This window comes from Barbatula barbatula (genome assembly GCF_947034865.1).
Source record: "Barbatula barbatula genome assembly, chromosome: 8".
NCBI classification, from domain to species: domain Eukaryota; kingdom Metazoa; phylum Chordata; class Actinopteri; order Cypriniformes; family Nemacheilidae; genus Barbatula; species Barbatula barbatula.
The window spans coordinates 337,818-349,947 of record NC_136771.1 but is presented as its reverse complement, the minus strand read 5'-3'; positions in this window follow the sequence as shown (position 1 = coordinate 349,947).

The following is a 12,130-nucleotide window of genomic DNA, read 5'->3' as shown; positions in this document are numbered from 1 at the left end:
CCCCAATGAACCTTTAGATATTAACACCTCACTTAAAACTGCAATCTTAATCTTCTGCCTCAATATGCCATCTCTGTTTGAAACATGAAATTGCAGGTTACTTTCTGTACACTCTTCAAAATAAAGGTGCTTCACTGTGTCATAGAAGAACCTTTAACATCCGAAGAACCTTTCTGTTTGACTAAAGGATTATAAAAGATATTGCCTAATATACAAGTCAAACGGATTGTTATTATTAGCTAACTATTGTGAATTGGCATATTATAAAGCGGCTGATCTCTCCACCTTGTGTGTGCATATTTGACAGCAGAACATCTGTGCCTTACGTGTCCAAAAGTCATTTATTCATAATGTAGACACATATAGGGCATTTGGACACCTAAGGAACAGATGTTTCATTGTTGTTATGTAACAACCTAAACCAAATTTCATCACTTACGGCACAGATTATTTGTTTTTAAAGAGAAATGTCATTTTTGTCTTCAGTCAGTTGCTGATTGGACGATAAAACAGAGGCAGCACATCATCACATGCAGCACACAAAAGCGAGGCTTCCAGTGGTTTCCTGTCATGTTATTATATCAAACCAGCAATTTCCGAGTGGATTTGGGGCCGTTTCTCTGGGTCCTCAGGCACCAGGGAGGTCCAGTCCATCCTGCCAAGATGGTCTGCGGGGAAGGCTGGTCCCAGTATCTGCACACATGAAAACATTCCTCTGTTGATTTATTTTTAGACATAATCTCAAGCAGATTTCCACATTGGCTGAGAGCGAACAAGGTTGCGCCCGATCCCTGAAACTAATGTTATTCTGTGTTTTTCTGGTTTTAAATTCCGTCACTGCTCGCGGTAAACCGGCTAAATCTGAAAGTGGTAGTTTGAGGGACAAGCGAGAGAAAACATTTGTTTGCGACACGGGAAAAGAGGATTGGGCCTGTTGGAATGTGTAAATCACTCTTATCATTTCCACACCCCTGTGAAATATCCTTCCACGGGCAAGTGACGGATTGTTTAACACGCACCTCAGTATTTGACATTTTATTTACTTGTTAATGATGATCATTTCAAACCAAAACAACAAAATGTGAATGCTGATAACCAAACAAAATTGACTTCCAATGTATGGGCACAAAACCACTGAGACGTTCTTCAAACTATCTTCTTTTGTGTATCACGGAAGAAAGAGTCACATACAGGTTTAGAATCACGTCAGGGTGAATAAATTATGATTTTTGGGTGAAACTTGTTCAATGATATACTGTTATATACAGTAGCATTCATTCGGAGGTGATAAATGTGACCCCGGGTACCCACGTCCTTGGCTCCTCCAGGCTCACCTTGTCAGCCTCGCAGACTCGGAGGCGAAGCCGTGTCAGAACAGCATTCACGCCTCCAAGCAGAGGAAACTGATCTCAACTCTGTCACACAACTATGAAGGGGCCGAGGGCTGGAGTTTCAGGTTACCAGAGGCAGGTGCAAACCCACCGTTGGGGGCACGAATAGCGAGTAAGGTGAGGAATTTTGGTTACCGATCTCCATCCCTAACCACAACAAGCTGGTCTAACCTTCTAACCTCTTCCCATCACGATACTTGTGTACATATCTCCGTGTTGAGTTCTCCCCTGCCCTGATAAAATGAAATGGAGAGATAACCAACATGCCTTGGATTTCTCCAGCGCCGGAGTACCTGATGAAAGAAAAAAGCAGCTTTTCTTGCCAAAGGTATCGTCTGCAAAATTAGCACAGGTGCAAGGTTTCGCACGACAAAGAGCTCTTTGAGAGTAGCCACTATCACGTTCTTGCGACCAGGTTTCAAACTGGAGAGGAAAAAGAATGTCTCGCGGAATAAACTTGCTGGGATTGAAACGCACGGTCGCGGATAGCGATAGACTGCAACTAACACCGGCAGTTAAGAAATAAGCCCCGGCTTAACAATGTCATCGGCGCACGGACATCTCTGGAGCGAGGCCAATCCAAACAGAATTCCTTTGGCCTCGGCATTCCAGCTTGATTAATATGGAAGGTTGGGTCAGACGCTTAGGTTTACTGCGCAAACATGGGTACAAAAATGGCACGCAAAACCAAGACATTACTTAAGCACACGCGTTTCCCCCCGAACGTTAGTTTGAGGCTTTTAACAGAACTCTCTTTGAGGGCCGTCGTTTTTACGCTACGATCGATGTGATTCAGTCAACAAGCGGTAAGTGTTCAGAGTCTCTCTTCATTGACCAATTGACGCGCAGGCGCAGGAGTTCCGCGATTCAGCCGGCGCTAACGGCCCAGGCTGTAGCCAAAATAGGAAGTCCCTGTGGCAAGACACAGGCTGGAAAACCTCTCGACAACATCCTGTGGTCACCTGGACACTATGACCCAGAAGAAAGGGCTCCTTAGAAAGCCGCCCCAGCGGAGAGCCCCTGTAGGGCCCGTGAGGAGGAGACGACGTGCAGCGGAAAAGGAGGAAGGCTTTGTAAATATGTCCCTGGAATCCCTGAGACTGTTTGTTTTGGAGTCACCCCTCGACTCTCCATTTCTAAAACAGGCTGAAGGGGAAAGAATCAGATCACAGGTTGCCTTGGGTTGTCACCTGTCGGGAATTGGAAAGGGAGAAAATGATATTTCTATAAAGGATTTATTTTCAAAAAAATATTAAATAAATATAAATAACGTATTTGCATAATAAAATATTTAATGATAAATAAACATTTGTGTACTTTTTTTGTTTTTATTTATATGTACATATTTATGATCTAATATACTGTATATAATAAACACATGCATTTGTGTGTATGCCTACACATATATATATAATATTTGTATACATATTTAACATATTCAATAGTAAATAAAGACTATGCCAATAAAGCTGAATCTTGAAAAAAAGAGAGAGAGAGAGAGAGAGAGAGGGGGGCGGGGGTTGAGAGAGAAATACACAGATACTTAATGACTTCTCAGAGGATAAATATTTCTTCTGTTACACGGGTGGAGAAACAATGAATGAAGTTATTATCTCTCCGTTTCAGGTGTTTCTGAACATGTCTGGAGTTCTCATGTTACTGCTGAATAACTTCTAGGAAAAACACACTGCTGCTTGTGAAGGGGATCTTAGAATAACAGGCCGGCCAAATGCAGATACAGAAGCCTTCGGGGCTTTCATTTGAAAGAAACAGTCCACTCCAAACCCTACATGTTTCTTCTGTCCTGTTTTCCAGAACTGTGAAAGTGAACTGAAAACACCACTCAAATGTGTTCAGAAGACTTCAAATACAGCACTCAACAGCTACGTGAGATTAAAAACACTGATGTGTCATTCTTTTCTATAGCTTGGATATATGTTGTATGCTTTATGATATATTTCTTTAAATAAATGTCCTAGCATCTACATATGATTTACTTTTATTTATTTGTACGGTTTGTTTACAATGGTGCTTCTTGGAACACTTTCACTTTGTGTCAAAACAGCATCCGTATGAAAATGCCCATGGTTTTATTATAGGAATAGTATAGTAAACATGTTTTTATTTGGGGGGGCTGATAACCATTACCATCACCAAACCAGTTTTAATACAAATAACATGGTTACTTTAGTTTCATTTTCATACAGAAGCTACTTTGGCCTGAAAGTGACATTTTTAATAAAGTGACCGTTTAATTTTGGCATAGTCTTAAAAAACAACATCTGACCATGGAAAATGGTATAGAGCGTTCGGTGTGTATAACTGAGTAAAGCCCAGTCCTTACTAAGCTTTGAAGACGTCTTCTCTTCATGCCTGAAGGCATTCATATGGAAACTGTATGCGATTATTTACAATTCAAACCCATTCAGAGGCGGGTGGAAACCATGTGTCGGCCCCCCACGGTTTAAAACTTCCTCTTCACACTTACAGCCCATTCATGTCATTCTGCACCTAAAAGCAGATAGAGGAATAGTAATTGGCCTTTATGAAACTTCAATGAACACATCACACATTAATAAAAATAATAGTCCAACAAAATAATCTGCGACAGACATCATTGCCGTCAACTTGACGTGATTCGATTTCAGCGCGAGGTCCTCGGCGAGCAGAACGTCTGTTGAGCCATCTTTCCGAGACAAAAGCCATTCAGAGCCCTTGAGCAACTGGAACCTTTTCTCCCCTCTCGTTCCCCGCGCTTTTCGGGGACCTTCTGAAACGGCCGTCTTGAAACGGGGACATCAGATGCCAGAATAAACCGGCCGCTTCATTCACACAATGCCACAGATTGTTGGTGCCCATTGCTTTAGGAGGGAGAAAAGGGTGGATGGGGGCGAGAAGAGGGGGCGTTGGGTGGCAGAGACAAGGTCTTGCCAAGCACCCCGGCTGCCAAGAGTTGGTCTGAGGTCTGGTGATGGGCGGAGCTTGTCACAAACGAGCGGTCACAATGCAGAGAGAATAGCACTGATGTTTAGATGCGCTGGTGTGTTGTACCGCGCAAAACAGACATTTCTGTTAGTGATGTGTGACTATGAGAAAAAACTCCTCATTTAACTTGGCACGTTAAGCAAAACGATAAAAAAATGAGTAAGATATAGTTGTCTGGCAGGTATTATTTAAACAAATAAAGGCATAAAAAGCGAGGATAAGTATCGTTTTCGAAAAGAGTTGTGGTTTAGATCTTTGAACAATTTTATTGCAACTGTTGCTTTTTTCTAGTAATTGTGCATTTTTGTACGATCAACATGTACGGATTCAAACTAGCCACAAGGTCAAACGAATTTAGAAAGAATTCCAGTGAGATCGGTCTGGCCTATCCGAAAGACTTGTTATTGAGGTAAAACCGTATTTACTCAGAAGAACATCCGAGTTAAAGCGATGTTCATCGCTGCGTGTCTTCATTAGGTCACGTTTACAAACGATTGCAAAACATGGAAACTAGCCGACTGGAAACAGGTTCACAAGGTAAAACAAAGAACCCTCTGTGTGGTGCATAACACGAAGACTAATTCCTCATCTAAATCCTCTAAGTTGATCCAAAAAGCGTGAGCCCAGACCTGCCGTACAGTGAGACTTATGCAAACGGCCCTGTTCACCCTCCTTCCAACCCCTCCCCATCCCCCCCGCAGAAGTCGTGCACACCTCACTCCATGCTTAGGAAGTTACTTATTAAGAACCCGCGTCAGCACGCAGGAGCCGATCTCCTTTTTTTCTCTCCTCGGTGGCTTCGGCCTCTTCTCTCGTTTCTATACCCTCGATCCTGACGTTGCCCTGTGCTTTTGGGTTGGGGGTGGAGTGCATGCCTGGAATGTTAGCAAGCGCTCTATTCACTCGAGGGGAGTGTTGTAGGGTAAGAAAAGAGAAGGGACGGAACGGAAAAAGAAGAGAGGGAGAGAGAGAGATGCCTACAACAGACTTGATGTTGATCGCATTAATGCATTGGAGTGGTGGGTCGGCCGCGAATGATTGAAAGAGCTTCCAAAGCTTTTCGCCGTTGACATTGACAAAGCCGGCTCTGTTTCTCCCCCCCCTCGAATGCGCATACACACACGCATACACACACTCGAGGGTTGTTTTCCCTTGCTGGTTTTTTCAGGGGGAATGGATGCGGTGCACGGAGAGGGAATACAGCCAGGGTCTGTCCACCAGGGGCCTCGGTCTAGGGAGGGTGCGTTGGGGGACCAAGATGGTGAGGGGTGTGTAAATGAGCCATGGATGGGTCAGATGGTCTCAGAGAGGAACCGGGGAGCGGGGGGAGATTACAGGCCAGGCCAGAGACTTGGAATAAATTGAGTTCTGCCACGGTACAGAATGGTACATTGTTAGCACCAACAGACAGACAGCGGGCGAACAATCCTAGCTTTGTGTCCGGTACTGGCAGAAGGCAATCTCTCTCTCTCTCTCTCTATCTCTCTCTGTGTCTTTTTCACTGATTGCTCTATGGATAAATCCACTCTGGGATCCTGCTCTCTGTGGATGTTATAGAAGAAGCCTCTAGATACTGGCAGGGGATGCGGTCATATGACCTTTTCATGATTTGGCTCATCATGAATATATTTTTTGTTTGCAAAGGCAATCATCACAATTGCTCAAACTTTGGGTTAGCAATCATTTTTGCACATCTTTGATTCTATTTTTTGGTACAATCTGCACCTGCAGACAAAAAAAATCATATCGTGGATACTTTTTTAAAACTTGGAACAGCTAGTAACCACATGCTAGTCCACAACATGCTAAAAAATACTTGAAACACCATAGCAACAGAATGCCCCAACAGAACTAATGTTTTGCTCTGAAAATCTAATGAACAATCTAGGGTACAGATCTACGATCCTTATCTATTAGCTGTCTTTTAAGTTGCATGGCGCCTGCACGGCAAACTTTTTAGAAGTAACAACCAGGTATTGTACCTTGTCGCTTCTTTTCCTCCTTTCCACAATGACAAGCATCACCACTTTTTGCATATCGTATGCAAAATGCACACCAACTGTTGCATGGTGTGGTTTTGCACGCTGACCGGAGAAAAGCACCTTTCACACGCCAATTCATTTGCATTATGGAAAAATAAGTACGTGGAATCGGCCTCCTCAAACAAATGTCAGTTCAAGGTACTAGTATGTGTGTGTACACAACGCAAGCCATTATGTATAAACACATTGCGTCCTTGGCCACACACTTCATGCTGTGTTCAGGATCCAGAGAGCAAATGGCTTCCCCACGTGGAGTCAATATCATTTACAAGAGACGGTTACTCAAGAAGGCGTCAATCCATTTGGAGAGGCCTGAAAAGCTGAAAGAAAAAACAATGGTAAACAATATTGCTTTTTAATGTTGCACAATGAGCTCCAAAAGTTATGCGATAAGATTTCTGGCAAGCTCTGGTGGTCTTGTTGAATTTGTAGAGATAAGGCACAAAACAGTATTTCATGCCTCTTAAGTTATAAATGAGTGCCAATCGATGGGTTTCTATTGGAGCAGCTTATGAACTGAGTTTTGTTGGATGGACAGTGTGCAAATGAGGTCCTGAAAGCGGTATTCCAAACAAGTCCTCGGTTAACTTTTTTCAAACGCACATCTGGTTAACACATATGTTCATTTGCTACACAGATGAGGCCCTTTGCGTAGCACGTGACAGATGCAAGTCTGAACGCAAATCACAGTTCACACGTTATTTATTGCAACCAGCCGGTGGCATATTTTTGTGCTGAACTCACTCACATGTGCTTAACACGCGCGGATACGCCACACGCGGTTCCCACACTGATTATACAAAATCTACGATTAAAACTTGCGAATGTGGAGCTTGTGCACTTAGAAGCTTAATGGAGGACACTTTTTGTTATTTAAATGTAGTTTTATCATCTTCAAAGCCTCACAAATTTACTTTTGTGATCGAACCATGCGTCCTATGGCATGACAGCATGAATTTTGGAAGAAAATCTAACAGTGAAGATAAATCTCTCTTATCCTATGTTATATTATAAATATAAATCAAATAAAAGAATATATTGTTAACAGTTTGTTTCAATTTTTGGCCGTAGGAAGTTCCGGTTTACTTACCCACATACTACTAACTGCAAGACCCTTTAGTCTTTGACTTAAACTTTGGGGGGGGATTTAATCTCATACCATCTGAGCATCTGACAGTAATACTTCAAATAATAAGATGAGTGGACTTACGTTTTTTGGCAGGCGATAAAACGATTAAAAAAATCCCTTGCCTCGGATTGAAGGAAGGACCGGAGCCATATCTAAAGAGCAGAACATGTTATTGCTGGGCCTTTTGGATTTGCTTCAGAAAAAAACACCTGGAAACCATTAACACCCTAGCTCATCACCTCATAGCAACCCATTAAAAGACTTTGAATGCATTAGCGACTGCATAGCAACGCCCTGGCAACCACTATGAGCAAATGGAGAGCGAACAGCGGTTGCCAATTTAGTTTTTAAAAACTACATGACACATAAATATTTACACAAATTGGATTTTAATTTGATGTATTTAAATGTGAACTCCAGGGTTTTGTGTTCTTAAATCTGTTGCTTGTTAAAGAGACTTCATTGCCTATTACACAACTGAGTTATATGACACAAACATTTCCCTGGCGTGAAACTCGTTGGAAGTAATTCATCTGAATGATAACCTCCTTTTATCTTGGCGTTGGCAGGGATACTGTTATAAAACTGATAACCTTTCGCCTTTCTATAAGGCATTTCCCCTCTGTTGTTCTGGACTCGTGTAGCCCAGGGGAACGTCTTTGTTTGTTTCAGAGCCGTTAACCTTATTCCAACCCCGATGCAACGGCCGCTCTGAGGTCATTTCAAGTGTGTAACTAACCTTTGGGTTAACCAGGCAGATTTTTATCAAAAAACATCTCGTGTCCTCTCTCTCTCTGTCTCTCTCTCTCTCTCTCTCTACTGTGGTCAAAGAGCCTCCATTGATGGTCTGATAAGCACGTGGTGGTGTTTCCAAATGAGATGCTACAAGCTTTTCTTCATTAAGAGCTGTTGATCTTTTGACCCTGGCAGTACATGTTGATGTTTTTCTCAATAACAGCACATGTTCTGTCAGGGATCTTCCTTACGACAGTGAGCTCTGGGAAACATCAAGACCTTGAGATTGTATTGATTGGATGCTTTCTTTCTCAAAACTGACAAAACATTATCAGACAAATTTTATTTGACACTGCGTGCGCTTACAAAACTGTACTATTAAACTATTGAAGAAATCACAAAAACTGAACTTTATTTACCGACGAAGGTAAACAGTTCATTCTTTTGTTTGTCAAAGCTGCTCTCTATCGCCATCTCTATTTGAAACATAAATTGCAGGTTACTTCATGTACTTATCTTTGCATGAGCTTTACATCATTTCAAGCAAATACCGAGCATAGTGAATGGAGGTAAAGAGACATTACTCTTTTTACATACTTGCTCTGAAATTTCTGCATTATTGTCCATTACAAAAAAACGTTATGGATTACAGCAAGTGAAGGTCTTTTTTCAGTGATAAACTCAAAACAAACATTGAGTGATTTATTGCTCCTGTAACGTAAATGTTCATGTGAAAACATGATGTATGAAAGCATATCAGTTATTAAACGCTAAAAGTGCTTTAGCACAAAAATGGTCGTGCAGCGGCTAACCTGTGAGCGTCGCGTCTGGCCCTTTAAATCTGAAGTTCTGACTTCATATGGCTCTTAATAAGAGACAGCAGCTGAAGGTGGGGGAGGAACGTGGACGGACGGACGGATGATAAAGTAGGAGGAGGGTGGAAGTTGAGAACGGAATTCCTCTGGTGCATGGCCGGACCTGGAGATTTAACAAACACAAGCAAAACATGCAGGGAAAGAAATCATTTTATGTTTTTAAAGAAGAAAAATGTTTAACAATAGGAATTTCCATTACGAAACCATTACGAACTAGCTGTTTACCATTAAAGCCATTACAAAGTTCCTTACACAGTGTGTGTTGAGTCTTATCCCAGTAGGGTTTAATCTATTGAAGTTTAAATGGAAAAAACGAATGGTTCATGATGGTCTTTTAATGGAAACCGTTGGAATTTCTGTAATGGTTTCTGTTGTTTTTTTTAGCGGGGAAGAGACCCACAGACGCTATTATAGTTTAAATTCAAACCAATACAATTCACATCATAACTCTTAAATCCAGTTGAAATTTCTTCCAAAAGAATAGTCGCCAAGGAAAGTCAGACGCGATATACAAATATATTTCTGAGGGCAATCCAGATCTTTGGAGGATATCAGGGTGGATGTAGGTGAATGACAGCAGGCAGTGTGTGCCGAGGGTCACAGAGACCCCTCTATGACCAGGCGGCTTGGAGAGCAGGTGGTCCTTATCATCGCCTTTCCAGTCTGAGCGGGACACTCGCCACATTGTGCTCGGCCAAGTTTATAAGCAGCACCTGTGGGCTCGCCGGCCCCCGAGCTCAAACATGTGGCGTTGAAGGAACATTAAGTGGAAGTTTCACAAAATTGTTTTGGCGAACTTTTGCTTCAGCTGAACTAGACAAAACTATGCACCATATTACCAAAACATATCGGGTTCAAAATAGACTTCATGCATTGTTAATAACTCACTAGATATGACATTTGTGTATTACTGACTCTACTTTGTTTCTAAGAAAGAAGGTTTCGTTCGAGCATCAACCATAGTTTACACCACTTTGCATAACTACATCATTTGCATATGGGAACTTTATGATGGTAAGCTCTTTGTATTGAGTTATTGCAGACACGGGTCTTACAAAAAGAAACACGGTATTGAGGTGTAACTGTTATTGGAACATGTAAATGCACGCTGTCACTCAAACGGTTTTGTGTCCCGAGATCTCTGTTGTGTTGCACGGAAGTTTCAAATTAGTCTTAGAAGCGAAGGAAAAATGAAAACCGAAACAAATGAGACTGAACTTGTTGAAATGCATGAAAAGTATGAAGGTGTACATGCATGTAGATTGGAGAGGTAAAAAGATTGCAGACTGAGCTCAGTTTGACAGAGACGTGTGTGACATTTCTCAGGAGAACTATCTGAGACTTGAGCAAATGGAGAAAAAATTGAGATGACGTTTGTGAGTTTGTCTCTTTCTAAAGTAACTTCAGACTGGGTTGTTGCCATAGTAAGAAATGGAATCCTGGCTGTATGTTGGGATCTAGCGGATCCTGAATCTCTGGCTGGAGAAAGTAGATCCGCTGCAGTCTACGGATGAATCACAGCTGTGCTGCGATGGACCAAACGTCACGCTCGCTCATGAAACATTACTGTCCAGCGTTCTATCTTCTGTAAACTAGCGCTGATATGCTGGATAATCATCTCAACCCAAACGGCTACTGGAGGTTCTCGTCGTGCTTTATTTCATTGCCAGACTTCTGTTAAATGTCAAGATGTAGCAGGACTCTAATATCGATTGGGGTCTCGCTCACCTCAGCCCTCTGATATGTGGAAAATTGAGTTGAGGAAATGAAGTCCGAGTTGATTTCGGGGAGTTCAGCTCCACCATGTAATTGGTGTTCATTTGGTAACACAATTACGCTCAAGGAAAGGACAAAAATAGGCGTGCTTGTCAAGTTATTAATGGCCCTATAAGTGAGGAGATAAAAGTCCCCCTGTTCCAGACTGTGTTTATTAAGAAAACACACCGTTGGCTTGTGAAGGGTTGTGGGCAGCAGCGGCGGTGCAGCGCTACGAGCGTGTCCGTGCCACGTGTCGGGTTCAGGCTCATAAATAATGTTCAACCATCAGCTCACTTTTGAGTTTCCAACCTTAAACATCTGCAGGCTAGCGTTGCACAGCATGTCTGTAGAATTGCTTTGAAAAGTGTGAAACATGCAAGAGCTTTGTGTGCATTCAAACTGAACCAACGATAGATTTCAAATCAAATGTCCCCAAAACCAGTGAGAAGTAGCCCTGCAGCCACAAAAACATATCAAAGTGATCCTTTTTTCTTTCATGCCCAAAAAATCTGGACATTAACTAAAGACCATGAAGATGTTTTGTAAAATATTGCAAATATATCTAAACTTTCTTTTTGTGAGTGATATCCTATGGTATTCCAGAACAGTATAATCTACTCATTAAAAATATACGAACTGTACTCAAAAATGTGAAAAGTTCATTTATCTTACAACTGTTAAGTGTGTTTAGCGATTTTTATATTTTGAGTTCCAGGGACACAAAAGTAAGAAGTCGCTTAATTCGAACATTTTAATGATATCATCCAATGACATCAGACCGATTCCCAGCATGCCTTTCCTGTATCTCAGTGGTGAGAGCGTTGTGTTAACACACAATGTTTTGTGTTGGATCTCAGGGGATTGCAGATATCTATGTATAAATGTAAAGGATAACGCAATGCGAGTCACTTTGGTTAAAAGCGTCTGCCAAATGCATAAATGTAAATGTGCTTTGAGTGGACTTGATATTGGAAGTAAATCTCGAAAGTGTTTTTATATGAAAATGACAACGGGAGAAGGCTTATGAATGTTTAGTATTCTGTTATTTAAAGAGTTTTGTGACATTAGTGATTTTAAGAAGGTTTCCATTGTGCAGACGTTTGCTTAGGAGAAAAACAGACTCATTTCAGATCTTAATTCTTTGATCTGATTGTAATTTGCTATTGTTCCTTCATGATAACTATGATAAGTGAAACTCAGGTAAATGTAAAATAA